This window comes from Anser brachyrhynchus (genome assembly GCF_964034855.1).
Source record: "Anser brachyrhynchus genome assembly, chromosome: 6".
Taxonomy (NCBI): domain Eukaryota; kingdom Metazoa; phylum Chordata; class Aves; order Anseriformes; family Anatidae; genus Anser; species Anser brachyrhynchus.
Genome location: NC_137700.1, coordinates 10732053 through 10745932, shown reverse-complemented (window position 1 = coordinate 10745932; position 13880 = coordinate 10732053). Strand labels below are relative to the sequence as shown.

Here is a 13880-nt window from a genome sequence, read left to right as displayed (position 1 = left end):
GCATATCTGAAGCAAGTCTGGTTTAGAAGTTAGTCTTTAACTACAACACCAGGTCCTAGCATGTCTGCAATCTTTAAATTGTCACCAAAATCAATGGAACTATGCTTATTTACACCACTGGAAAATATTTTATTTCTCTGCTTTCCAAACATGCAAATCAACTGAAAATACACATTTCATCTGCACCTGGAGCACTCTGATACACTCTTTCCTTTGATGGCACCTTGCTCTATATTGCAGTGACCACCAGGCATTCAAAACCATGTTGTTCTTGAGACACCATACTAAAGAGGATAAGAAGCAGTTGAACCGTAATAATGCAGCTGGCATTTGGCAGTAACAACTGCATTCATTTCAACAAGCTTGTCTTTTAGAAGTCTATTACGCCCCCTGCGCCAAATTCCCCTGGGGAATTCAACATGCCTATAGCTAGATGCATAGAGAATACAAAATACTCTTGAACATAGCTGTGAAATTCTAACCCCAACTCATAATAAAAAAGGTGCAGAAAAACCATCTGTGGAGCTACATAACAAAGTCTTCTTAATATCACACACACTCTGGTCAGAACATTTGGAAGATGCATTATCTAGATAAGCATTAACAGAAAGGCCTATCAGAGAAATTTCACCAAAACTACCATCTTTTATTAAACCCAGGGGAGATTTTAAAATCACCCCATTATTCTGATGGCTTTACAGAGCCTGTTTTCTCTAGCTAAAACATGCTTGAATGTAACATGAAAGAGATCTGGCTTAACCCTAGCATTAAACTATGCGGAGGACTGCATTAATGGCAGAGCCAGATTGAAAGAAAGATTTTCATCTTGGCAGACTTCATAAAATCAGAGGTTCTATCTTTTGATCAATGGCAGCCTAAATGCCAGCTGCTTGGCTAGCATTTGAAGATTGAGCCCCCTATTAGATGTACTTTAGCCTCACCCACACTGGCACTTGTTTAAAAGCTTGGGATTCTCCATAGGATTTCGGAATATCTCTGAAGTCTGGAACATCTGGACTGTGCAAGGCTTAAAAAAAAAAAAAGGTCCTAAGCAGGCAAAAGAGTTAAAGGAGTTTGCAAGTGAAAAGAAAGAAAATAAAACTCTCCAGAAAGATATGTTCCCCCTGTATCTAAGAGAGACAACAGTCACTGTTTCAGTGCCAAACAATAAGGTAAAAAATATCAATGATCAAAAATTGGAGATTACACTGATATTTTTGAAAGCTGGGAAAACAACATATTCACAATTGTAGTTAGAAATTATCCCAGCCTAACTTAAAAACGTAATTTCAGTAGAAATCACACAATTATGTTTGGCATTTTCTTAGTGTGTTTGCACCCAGTAGGATTATTTGTGCCTTTGACATTAGTAAACGCTTAAACATTTAAATGATTTTGCCATCTGAGTAGAAAGATATCTTATTTTAAGCAATTGCATAAACACAGAAAAGAAAAATTTGCAGATATACAAGGTGATATAGAAGTATTAAAGACAGACCTCCTACATGTAAATGTTTGGAAAGAATAGTACATGATTTGTTTTGAATATATTAAAAAAAAATCATAACAAAAGCTAAGAACAACTATATTAATAGCAGAAGAATGTGTGATCTTATATAGCTTAGATTTTGTGCCTAGTAAAATGTCTGTCCTCTAAGTTATGCTGAATTCTTTGGAATGACCTCTAATTCAGCTTGCCAAACACAAAGATATGAAGTGGACTGAAACTGTATTAAAGAGTGTTTTGAAATAATGTTGCATGTGCTACAAAAGTATTAACACAATGATGCATTGAAGTTTATCTGTTGTCCCAGCAAAATATTGTGTGTGAAGGCCAACATGAGTCTCTACGTTCTCTATTAACTTTGTCCGCTCAAGTAAATGAGACCAATTATCAAGGATGTGGAAGTATCAAGAGCTTGTCCAGTCATGTGCCTTAGAGTAGCAGACAGGAATCCCCCAAGCACAAGGAATCCCCCAGCTATCTAGAGACCTTTCATTTCCAATGAGGTTTTCCCTGAAGGCGTGATCAGGATAGGCCGCAAAGGCTCTGGAAGAGTAATCTGCACTTTGGCAACACCTACCCTAAGTATCACTCTCAAGGGAGACATTTATATGTTTTATTACGGAACAGGTCTGTGATTCATCTAGTTTACACTACAGGTGTAAAAAGTAGAAAGGTAGGCTTAAGATTTATAGCATGCCACCCACAGAGACACACACAATCCACCTTGAACAAACACAGTTCAGGAACAGCGCAGAATCCCAACTGTGTGAATTTTCCACGTGAATAACAACAATATTTGGATAAATTGTTCTCAGTGAAAACTCCTAGAGCATTCCAACCTTTTGCTATTTTAATAAGCATAAGACAAAAGTAAGTTCACTTTTCAAGTGAACAGTTTTGGCATCTCATTTAGTATGTGGTCCACATTTTTCCCTTAACAGCAGATTGCAGTTTAAAACAGGGAAAAACAAAAGAAAACAAGTTTTAAAAAGGCAAAACAATTAATAACCCACGCTTCACATTCAAAAGGAATTTATACGGTATTGGGTGCAGATGCATTGCAAGATTGTAGTGTGGACCAGATCACGTTCAATGCTAAAGTGAAGTTCGTTTAACCAGGCAAAAGTCAGTTTAGCATAGACCTATTTCCTAACAGTGAAGTTAACAGCTGAGTATTTATTTATTCCTCATTCATGACTGCTGAAGGAACAGAAGAACTAGCACTTACTCAAGTGTAATGCTGCATGTAAGCTCTGTTTCATTATTTTCTTCAAAATTCCCCCCAGCAGAGCTGGTTGCAGAGCTGCGTGCCAGAGAAGTAGAGCCATTCTTCCCAGCCCTATTTCTTCACCATTGTCTGCTTAAATCCTGGGCCTATAGGCCTAGGTGTTAGGGGCAACATCTGCTCTGTTTCCTTCTCCATCAGGAGTACTGAAAGGACAGAAGGTGGAAACTTGACTTTGCACCTGCAATACACTTGCTCTAATTACATTTTTATAGAAATCAGAAACTAGTTGTGCTGAAATTGCAGAGATCATAAACACTGTGTTCTATACTGTGCCATCAGTTTTTAAGCAGATGGCTCAGTTTATTCAGCAGATGTCCTGGTAGCATGATCTATTCCAGTGTTTGACTACACATAAACTGACTAGATTGACCAGTCCTTAAGGAATTCATGAAAATTTCTAATGTTCTGAATAGTTTTCAACAGGAATATTTATATATTACCAGTTTTCATGTATATATATTACTGCCTCCATTCATGATCTCAGTCTTATGTATTAGCTTTCCTCTCCCAGAACGATGTGCCACCATCTCTGCAAAGCTTCGCTCTAAAATGTAGGAGTGAAAATTATGCTATGAATTTTTTATGATTATATCATATTTGGTGTAAAGCACAAATGCCTGAGATACGTAGGGTTCAGTAGAATGCGTTTGTTGGTTATATTCAGACCTGATAAAAAATATTTGTGATGTGAGCTAGAAAAAATTTTAGATTTGCTCAGAAATGTGTTTTACTAATTCCATGCTCAATGGTAGATAAGAACACAGGAAAAGAACCTGTCAAGTCTGTATGTTTGTATTACTTTTACTTTGGTGAGAAAATGCAGTTCTCTGTGACACTGCTAACAGATGAATGTTTTCCTTTTATGCCTCAGCTAAGTAAGAGCTTTTTAAAATAATAATAATAATAATAATGACACTGCTAGTAACCAGAAGCTAAGTGTACAAACAGAATGGGAAAGAGAACTTGAGAACAAAGTCTGTGGAATTCTACTGAACACCAGTTTTATACCAAATAAAGGTCTGACCAGTCATCTTAAAATTTTTCCTGGTGCCAGAAATAGCATCACCAGAAGAAACTGTTTAGTTCAACAAGGTTAGGATAATTGATGTTTGTATTTTTTCTAGTGATGCTTTATTTCATTCTCAGAGATAAAATGCTATGGAATTTCCACTGTTGACTTTTTCTTCCAATCTCTTTCAGTAGTCCATCAACTGTTATCTTTGAATTGCTCTGCAAGAAAATGATCAACTAAACCCTGTTTTCCTTCTTATATATGGGCTGAACGAACACTTTGTCACTTGTTCTCCAAATCCTTTTGTAATTTTTTCCTCTAGTGAATTTCTTGGGATCTTTAATGAGTATTTCAAACTCAGAAAGAAGTGCAGACCACATTCCAGACTGGGAATGCCTGATTATGTCTTCAGATAGGCAAACACCCATGACACCTGCTTATAGAACTGTTCCATTGAAGCATAAGGCATAGATTATCCATTTTTACACAGAAACCATATTCTGAAGATTTTAGAAAGACAATTGTCCTGAATCAAACATATGTTACTTTATAAGGAATATGTAGTTAATATGTAAATTAGATATATAACTGAACATGCAACTTTGTAAAAAAAAAAAAAATCAAATTTAAATATGTTGTATACAACCCAATTGCTCTCATCTTTCTCGAGTCACTTGGAACGTACTTGTCCTCTGAGGTAATTCAGATTTCAAATGTAATTACAGTTACATGAAAAAGGAGCAAACTATAAAGATTGTAGTATGATGGCTTTCAGCTGATATCATTACTTATCCATCTTCCCGAAGCAACTGATCAAAACAAAGTGATGATGGAATTTTTCCAAAGGGAGTTTAGGAAAAACAGGGTTGGAGATTTTTTCTAAAGCATACAGGGACATTACAGTAACATTTACGTTTACTTTAGCATCAACATAAATATTCTCAGGTATTTTAGGAGTTCTTTTATTCAATTATTCTAAAGTTAGGGAATCAATTGTACCTTGATTTTTTTGAGCAAATATTTGATTTTGTCAACTTTACTTCATTGTGGCTTTTTGGAGTTTGATCTAGTCTGAAAAATTTCAAGTCAGCCTCTGATTTAACAATTATGACTTTTAAATGTCTTCATTACAGAGCATTTATAACTCATGACACTCGCTGTTAAATAGTGTAAAATGCAGATATTTTAGTGAATCTGTATTTTTGCTGCCACAACTTTCTCCAGCTACTGCATTACCTATCTTAACATATACTTACGATAATCAAATGATGAAATACAGTCGTGCACAATAGCATAAGGCAGTCCTTTAAAAAGCCCTTGTGGCTCTCATTTCCCTACAAAGGCTATAAACTTTAAGGCTGATCCCATTCCCATTGTGTACATGCTTTCATTCTTATACTGCTGCTTATAATAACACCATGAACCAGAAACGATGCTTTAGAAAAAAAAAGCGACTTCCAATACACCTGTGTGCTTTGCCTATATTTGCTAAATACTGTATGAAACATGAAGTTCTGCTATTGGTGCCCTTTTTATGACTTATCTGGGGAACTATTCATATGTTTAAAATTAAGCACATTCTTAAGTTTGTCAATGAGCTGATGCTTATATCTGTGAAAGATTTTGCTTGCAGAGGAACCAGAGCTTGGGGACTAGAAAATGGGAATCACTACAATGTAGAAACCATTAATTTCAATACAACGTTATATGTTATTGCAGTTTGTGGATCTCTCATCCCCAGAGAAACCTGAAAACAGAATTGAGCTAATAGATATAATGGCCACACCTGCAGAAGTGGTACAGGTTTACAAGCATCCAATACAAAGCCTATAAATTTCCCTCTTGAAAATTAATACCAGCTATAATACAGTACATGTGCAAAAATCTCTGCAGGCTGAATAGCACCCAAAAGTCCAGATGGTTTACTTTAACCAGACTTGAAAAAACAAAATAAAATTAAAAATCTAAGTGGGCAAAGAAGACCAACACACTCTTTACACAGAGATTGTTATAACTGACAAACAGAGAACAAAAACATCCTCATTAACACTTTATGCTCTCCTTTTTGCTTTGCAGCAGAAACATCCATGCTGATTCTTGATAGACAGCACAAACTGCATGATGTCTTCTAATGCATCAAACCCATTACTTTACTCAGTTGATCATAAATCAACCTACACATACCTCAAAAATATGTCCACTCCTGTAATCTTCTCCATTCCTTGGAGAATAGTTGTCATAATAATACTTATAATAATCAATATTTTATTTATTTACTATTTATAAATTTATTACAATTATTTATAAAGTTATAGATATTTATTAATAATTATTTAAAACAATAAACAAGAACTAGAGCTTCAGTTCACTAATTCTACTTCAACTAAGTTCTAAATCGTTTCTGTTTCTAAATTATTTGTTCACATTTCTCTCCATCTTGCTTCTATTTCTTTGGAAACAGCAGTTGGATATTTTACAAGAGCATTTAAACCACATCACCCAAATGAATCCAATTGCCCTCACATTTAGTCACCCATCAAAGCCAGGAACAGCTGAGACTATGGATGCTCCATACGAAATACAAGCCTATTACCGTAGACTTATTTTTCTCAGTTCATTCTTTTAATGGATCACAGATACCTTATACCTTGCGTAGGCTTAGATTTCAGGCTGAAAAATCTCCATAACTTGCTAAAGACAGCACACCACTACCCATGCGGATCAATTGCCTTTTTTTTCAGTAATGTTCTCAACACAGATGCATCATTGACAGACATCTGTTTTCAGTGACTATTACAGCATATTTCAAGAAAATTCACGTTATACTTGGAGCTGGAAATTTGTTTCTATCAGCTTTTGAAAGATGATGATGACAACGTTGCAGAAAAAGATGGACTCACATTAAAGACTTAACTTATCTATAATCTTGGTTAACAAAATATGGGTCACTTGAAAAATACAAGGTCTCCTCCCAAGTCCAGAGAGCTTCTCTGCACTGTTTCCAGCTAATTGTTCAGAAAGAATTTAAAGTTGTGAAATCCAGATTTTTGTCTGCTCTTTCTCTGAATTGCTCTGGTTAACTCCATGGTACTCTTTCAGTCTGTCTGTGCAATGAAGTCTCCTAGTCTCCAACTTTGCAGAGCCTCTGTTGTTGAAGTAAAGTAATAGCTAGTAGGCAACTAAGTGTATCTAACTAGAGTAGTACCATAGATGACTACCTCTGATCTGATTTGCTCTCCAGTATTTGACTGCAGCTTAGTGATGACACTGTTCTTATTTCATAATTACACTAGGAATCAGTAGAACTCTGTTTTAGAGAAGGGTGCCAGGAGGACAGCTTACAGATGTCAGTGCCAGGTCACACAGCAGTGAACTTCTGTAGAAGGCACTTTGCTGATGAACTGTCTGCACAGCACAAAACCAGCCAAATACATGAAGGTACATTAATATTGCAAACCACCTCATTTGAATGAAACTGGAAAAAGAGGAGGTGTCATCAGGAAACAATTCCTAGCTAACAGGCATCTTTCACTTGCGTACCAATCCTTCCTTGCCCCTCCTAATCTCATCCTACTCAACGAAGACATGACAGATATACTCAGAGCTTTAAACAAACAGCTGTACACTAGCTTTCACAGCATCATGCTTATGCAGGCAGGGGGCTTCTGGATTCATACTTGTCCAAGTACATCTACAAGGAACCATAGTGCTGCTTCCTATGGGCACAGGGTTGTGCACAGCACTACAGTACACCATGTGGACATGTACTAAAGCAATGTTAAGGGCAGAAAACTACGTGCCTATGAATTAATAGGCACTTAAGAAATGAGGCACAGTGTATATGCAAATTGCTATTAGTCACAGGCTCCTAAATTGCACTGCAGACAGGACTGAGGTATGTGAAGCCATTTTTTAATCTGGACCTCTGAGACTTATGTTTTTCAAATTTATCTGAAGTGCATAGCAAAAACACAGGTTATTGCCATGAAAAAGACAGAAGAAAATCATTTTTCATTGGTAAAATATTACAACAGTGAGCTTGAAAGGGAAGTATCCAAAAAAGAAATCCTGTTGAGGGAGAAGCATAAGGCCAGGAATGGAATAACTTTCTGCATAAAGCTGCAGGAAAGCAAAATGAACCAAAGAAGCAGAAGTCTGTCAGTGAGAGTTTCCCGCTATGACTCTACTTCTCAAGTTTAGGCCTTTCAGGCTATAACTGAAAGTAACAACAAGGGTTGTTACAACATAAACAGAGAAATTTTTAACTCCAGCTACAGAACAGCCTTGCTTTTTGGTTATAAGGTGTTTCATTCTGCTGCACAAGAGGCTCACTTATAACAACACAGAGCTACTTTTATAGAGCTTGCTCGCTTAACTATTCTGATCAGGATTTTAGCCACGAGCTTACTGTCCCCTACTCCATACTTGCCTATCAGTGCCAGGCTTTACATCAACTCTTTAACTGACAGCACTCAAAAAGTATCTTTGAGGGTGCAAACGTTCTGTTTGAAATCGTCTCAATTTATCATTCCAAGAAGAGAAAGATGGCAGGTATAGGAAATACCCACTGTAAGTAACATTCCTGTACAGCTTTTAAGTTGCAGAGCAGATTGTCAGTAGTGTTGCTACTTGTCACAGTGCAGACTACCAGGACACACCATATCTACTTGGAGAACTATGCTGAGTACTCCGAGTAAAACAAGAGAGATACACAGCTAACAATCCCCACATCCATTATTCTACCAAGATTTAGCTGCTGTTTAAACACTGCTCTGTTCCCCTGATCTCCCCACCAAGCTGTGAGTCCCAGCTTTCCAGGCACACCCACTTCACCAGTATCAGGTGCCAGAGAGCCCTGTGGGTGTTTTCGCTTTCACTGGGATAACATGAGGGCCCTGTGGGCCCTTCTCTTCAAGGTCATTGAGGTTTCTAAAAGGATAGAGAGGAATCTAGATGGATTTACCAGCAGCCTGACAGTCACCGATTTTGGTGCAAGTCGGAATGTTAGACAGTTCTGAAAATCCCAGTTTGAGCCTATTTCCAGCTGTAGGAACCTAAATCTCTTTAAAATAGGATTGCATAAGAGTGCACAATAAGGTCATTTAAGGAGATCAAATAAGCTTTAAGTGGCATATGGCTATAAAAACAACAAAAGCAGCTGTTAAATGATAACAGCTTTTGGACATGAACTACAATAGCTGAAATGCTTTTCAACTGGTCTTTGAGATAAGATAGAGATGAATAAAAGAATAACAATAAAAAACATCAAAAAGCAGTCCTCCAAGTAGAAATCTATAACCAGAATTAAAAAAAAAAAAAAAATCACTACAGCAAACTTTTTCTTTAATCTCCAAAATACTTATTTGTGCACTATTATCAAATCTGTTAGTAAAAAAAATGAAATCAATTGGGCAGAACTTTAAAGCAAGTATTAAATCTCAAATTAAGTTGGACAGAGAAAATCACTGCTGCTGCAGTTACAATCAGGAAAAAAACAATTCTGGTTATCCAATAGTTCTCATCAGGTGAGAGCCTTTGGGTACTACAAAAAAGGTTCAGTGAAGTTTGGACAAAACATTGAGTTTTGAGAAGAACTGTTCACCCCCACCACCTCCAGGAACCAGACCTCAGCATTTCCTCCCTAAGCAATGATTCGTGCTGTTGCTCACGAAGTACCTTCTTACCTTCTCCACAGTGCAGCAGCCCTGCTTTCGCTCCTCTGCTCTGGAGACAGGACAAGCAGAGGGGTAGCTTCACCTGGTAGCTGGCTCTTGTGCAGGGGAGGAGTGGAATGGGGGAACAGGTAGGCTAACCCTGCAACTGCAAGGGAGAAGGAAGGCATGAGTGTGGGCATGGGGATACCTCCCTGACACAACCAGCTGCCACCACACAAATCTTGTCTTTTCCTCGAGCAGGAGCAAGAGATCAGTTGTCTGAGCTGGGTAAAAAGTCAAGGTAGACAGCCTGTGTTCCAGGCAAGCGACTACTTTGTCTATTAAAGATATCCCTGTGAGAGAGGCACTTGAGGAAAACAGTACAGGGAGTACGATGACAGCACAAAATAACCTCCAAAACAGTGAAAGCAAAATACAGCATTTTTACAATTAATGGCCAGTGACAACAATCCACACTACTAACTCATTATCAAAGACAATTCTACATCTGTAATTATATTCTGATCTCCCTCGTATTTATTTAGAGATGTCCTGTGAGATAGGGAGAATTATAACTGCTGCTAAGACACAGAGAAGGTAAGTGACCCAAGGTCACGTAGCACACGTGCAGCCAAGCCAGAAGTGGAACTGTGGCATCCCATACCTTGAAACCAGGAGGTATTTGCTCTAAGCCTTCTGTCATGTTGCTCTTACACAGGCCTTAGCTGACATTGTACCAGGACCTGAATGAAACAAAAAGTCTTACGTAAAGCTTGCCAACAAAACCAATCCAGCTATTTTTTGTCTACAAAGTTTAAAATAAATCTTCCATTTGTTAACCTTCGTTGAGCTGAATTCTGCCTTCTACCAAAAATAGAAAATCAGATTCAATAACCACTTTCATTCCAACTGGATTAATTTTAGCCAAAATTGCAATTAACATGTAATAGAGTCATGTAAAATAAGGTGCACCCACTTTCTGATGCTATTGATGCTACAAATTCACATGAGGTGAACCACACTAACAACAATAAAAAGTCCTCACATTTTGTTTTCTGCATGGACATCTGTGAACTGCAATTAATAAAACAAAATTATGTTTTTAATTACTGTTCAATTAATATTTTTTTCTTTTTTTTTTTTTTAAATCTTAGCTACTATCATGTGACTTTAGGTTCATGATATCAAGATTTTTGAAAAAAAAACAAACACTGTTTTGTCCTAACAAACATTATATTTTGCAGTTTTAAACATGAGGATTAAAAAAGTTTGGAAAGGTAATGCAGAAAAATGTCTTCTTATGTCCCTGACTCATCCAAGCAAGCCTTAGTATAGGTTTCAGCCACTCCAGCAGTACTTCCTTTCCTTCATTTCTGTATCAAGAACTGCTTCTGTTGTCTTTATAGTTATGTTTGTTTACACTGAGTCTTTCTGTTTATATAAAATTCATAATTATATACGCATGAAGCTTCAATTCCCTTCCCAGTCAGCATTTTGACAATGCACCAATTTGGAAGTGAAACAAACAAAAAAACAGACACCAAAAATGCCCATTGTGATCTTACCAGCGGAGCCCTGCCCCACTGGTGACTGCCTCCTCTGTTGGACCTACACTGCTGTTTGCATTACAATGCTGCTTGTATTACAAGGTTGAAATGATCCTTATTTAAGGTCAGACTCTCTATACTTTTTTGGAGAGTATTGGGGGTTTTGCCTCTTTTTTAATTATTAAAAAATAAATAAACCAGGATCCTTGTAACTGACTTGCAGTTTATTTTCCAAAGCTGTTGTACCAATGCAAATGAAAAGTCAATGAATGGAGGCACAGAAATTAATGTCTAGGGGCAGGGGGAGGTGAGAATGTCTAATCTGTCTTCCTTGCCAGAACTGACATGACACAAATATGTTGTTTTCAGTCAGGCAAAATGCTGAGCCTCTAAGTATTCGTATTTATTTTGGGTAAAAAGTTCATTTCTAGTCAGGCCAAGAATCCGGTGAAGAATGCAATAGTTAAGATAGTACTTATAGAGAAATAAGAGCAACTTTTCCTGACATAAAAATACTGTTTTCCACCAGTAATTGGTTTGATCTGAAAAAATAAGCTTAAAGAATCGCAGCACTAACTATCAAGTTTATCAGAGAGGTTACAAATTACAGTTCTTCATGGGACTTAGAAAACTGTAACATGTTTCAGAAGTGCCAGATCTACAGCAGGTTTACATTTAAGATAAATATTTAAGAGTTAATTTTAAACGTTTCAACAATGAAAAAAGCTGGAAATATATAAAACTTTTTAAGAAGCAGTTTTGGAACAAACATGTTTGGGGATTTTTTTGGCTAATAAAATGATAGACATAATACAAAACTATAGGCACAGATGATGAATAAAGATTAGTATTTAAAAATAATAGTAACAAAAAAAAAAATGTATTGGCATTTTAGACACCTGATTTGTGCCCAGGTTTGGATAACCTTATTGGTAGAAGTTTCAGTTTACTCTTGTGCTCAAATAATCCTGGAACCAAGTACAGGGCAAATAAACACTGAAAGACACATTTAGCATTTCTCATCAAATAACTGAAAACAGATGCAGCAACAACTGTAGAAAATCAAATAAAAATGCCATAACTTTGCTTAGACTACACTGTAATTTTGATTTTACAAACATACACACAATTACATTTTCACATTAATTATCTTGTTCTCATACAAACATAGAACAAAACATCAAATACCACAACTACCACAGCTCCAAAGGAGTTTTTAGAGTTTCAGTCATATCTTGACACAACTATCCAAAATGCAAACTTGTCAAAATGCACAAATCCAGGGTCTCCCCTGCCTCTTCTGAACAGTTTCACAGATACCTTTTAATCACTCCATTACAATCCATTAGTTCTGCTCTAAAATGCAAAGCAATTATTAATAATTACTGTTGTTGCAGTTGCTTTTGTTGAATAAACACTCCTTTCATTTGGGTGGTATGTAATGCCAACATGTACTACGATGCTTCCTTCCGTTTATACTTATAATTCTGTTACTTCACTGACTTGAATCTGTTGGAATCCTACATTTCAAAATAGACGGTGTTTCTAGATAGGGCTACTTTTCCCTTACTTATGACTGCTATTAATTTCTGATGGAAAATTATTAAATTAAAAATTAATTAAAGAATAATTTTAACTTCCTTAAATGATACGTTGATACCTCTTATTTACCAAAATCTTGAGAGGAACGCTTTATGTTGAAATGTTTAAACACCAATTATTTTGCTCAGAAAATTCTTCATGAAACTTGTATGAAAACCTCCTCTGTTGAAACAAGTCATAATGGGCACCATTTACCTCTAACAATCATTTTCACTCCAACCTCTGTTATCATTTTCAATTCAGCTCAATAACTTTATGGTCAAGTTTTTGTTTGTTTGTTTTTGTTTGTTTGTGGTTTTTTTTCCCATTTTTTTTCAATAACAGCAAAATACTTACAAAATAATTAATGTTGAAAAGCTGATTTATTTAATTTTTCCAATTTTTAGATCCAAATTTATTTGCATTCTTCTAATTTAATATTTTATATTTTTTAATGCCTCAACACTGCAGTGAAAGTGGTGAAAGCAGCTGTAAGGAGCAGGAATCCATCCCAGCTGGCTCGCCAGCACCTCTGTGCACAGAGCTTTGGACAAGGCTTTGCCACCAAGCTGCACAAAGCTCTGAATAAAGGCACAACATTTGGAATACAACAGACCTTGTGCATTTTCAGATCAACAGTCCACCAAGAGCTTCCCCCCTTCATTCAAGGATTTTTGCCTTGAGGAAGCATTTGCACTACCTCTAGGGAGATTTTCTTATCTGGTTATTAACACTTCCAACATTAAAGGATTAAGCATTTCTTCACCCAGGGCCCCCTTGGAACATGAGAGCATTATGTTTGCTGCTTACTCTTTGTTTGTAATGGCAATCAGATACGTATTGTTGCCTCATCAGTAATTATACAGTCAAATATACTATCCAGAAGAGTATGTAGTCCAATCACACGTCATATCAAACATTAAAATTATACATCGATTTCCGGAAATGTGCAACATTTTCCCAGCATGAATGAAGCCTCCTGCTCACATTTTCAGACCAATATTTATGAGCCCTTCAATGACTGAGGTGTATAGAAAAACAGTCTTTTAGAAAGGTGATGCAAAGATCCTCTCTGAGCAGGAATTTCCACATCACCTTTCTGAGTATTTATTTCAGTTGCCAGAGGAATGGTTGTTTGAGCATTTAAGCTAAGGAAACATGACATAGTACACACAGTAACATGTTGATGGACTTATATCAAAAAGAATCTGTCTGGATCAGAATAATTTAAGTTCTAGTATTCTAATCAGTGTACATTTTCATATACAGATAAAAAAACATTTCTCTTTAT

At 36.5% G+C, this 13880-nt stretch overlaps 1 long non-coding RNA gene across 1 annotated transcript in view; it reads right to left on the bottom strand.

Annotated features, from left to right (window-relative positions):
• Nucleotides 1-13880, bottom strand: part of LOC308197589 — a 455405-nt gene that overhangs the window by 266466 nt on the left and 175059 nt on the right. The window contains exons 6-7 of the long non-coding RNA XR_013953116.1: nucleotides 10126-10204; nucleotides 9492-9627 (exon numbers count right to left, since the gene is read on the bottom strand). This is a non-coding gene — a long non-coding RNA (uncharacterized lncRNA). The remainder of the gene's footprint in view (nucleotides 1-9491; nucleotides 9628-10125; nucleotides 10205-13880) is intronic.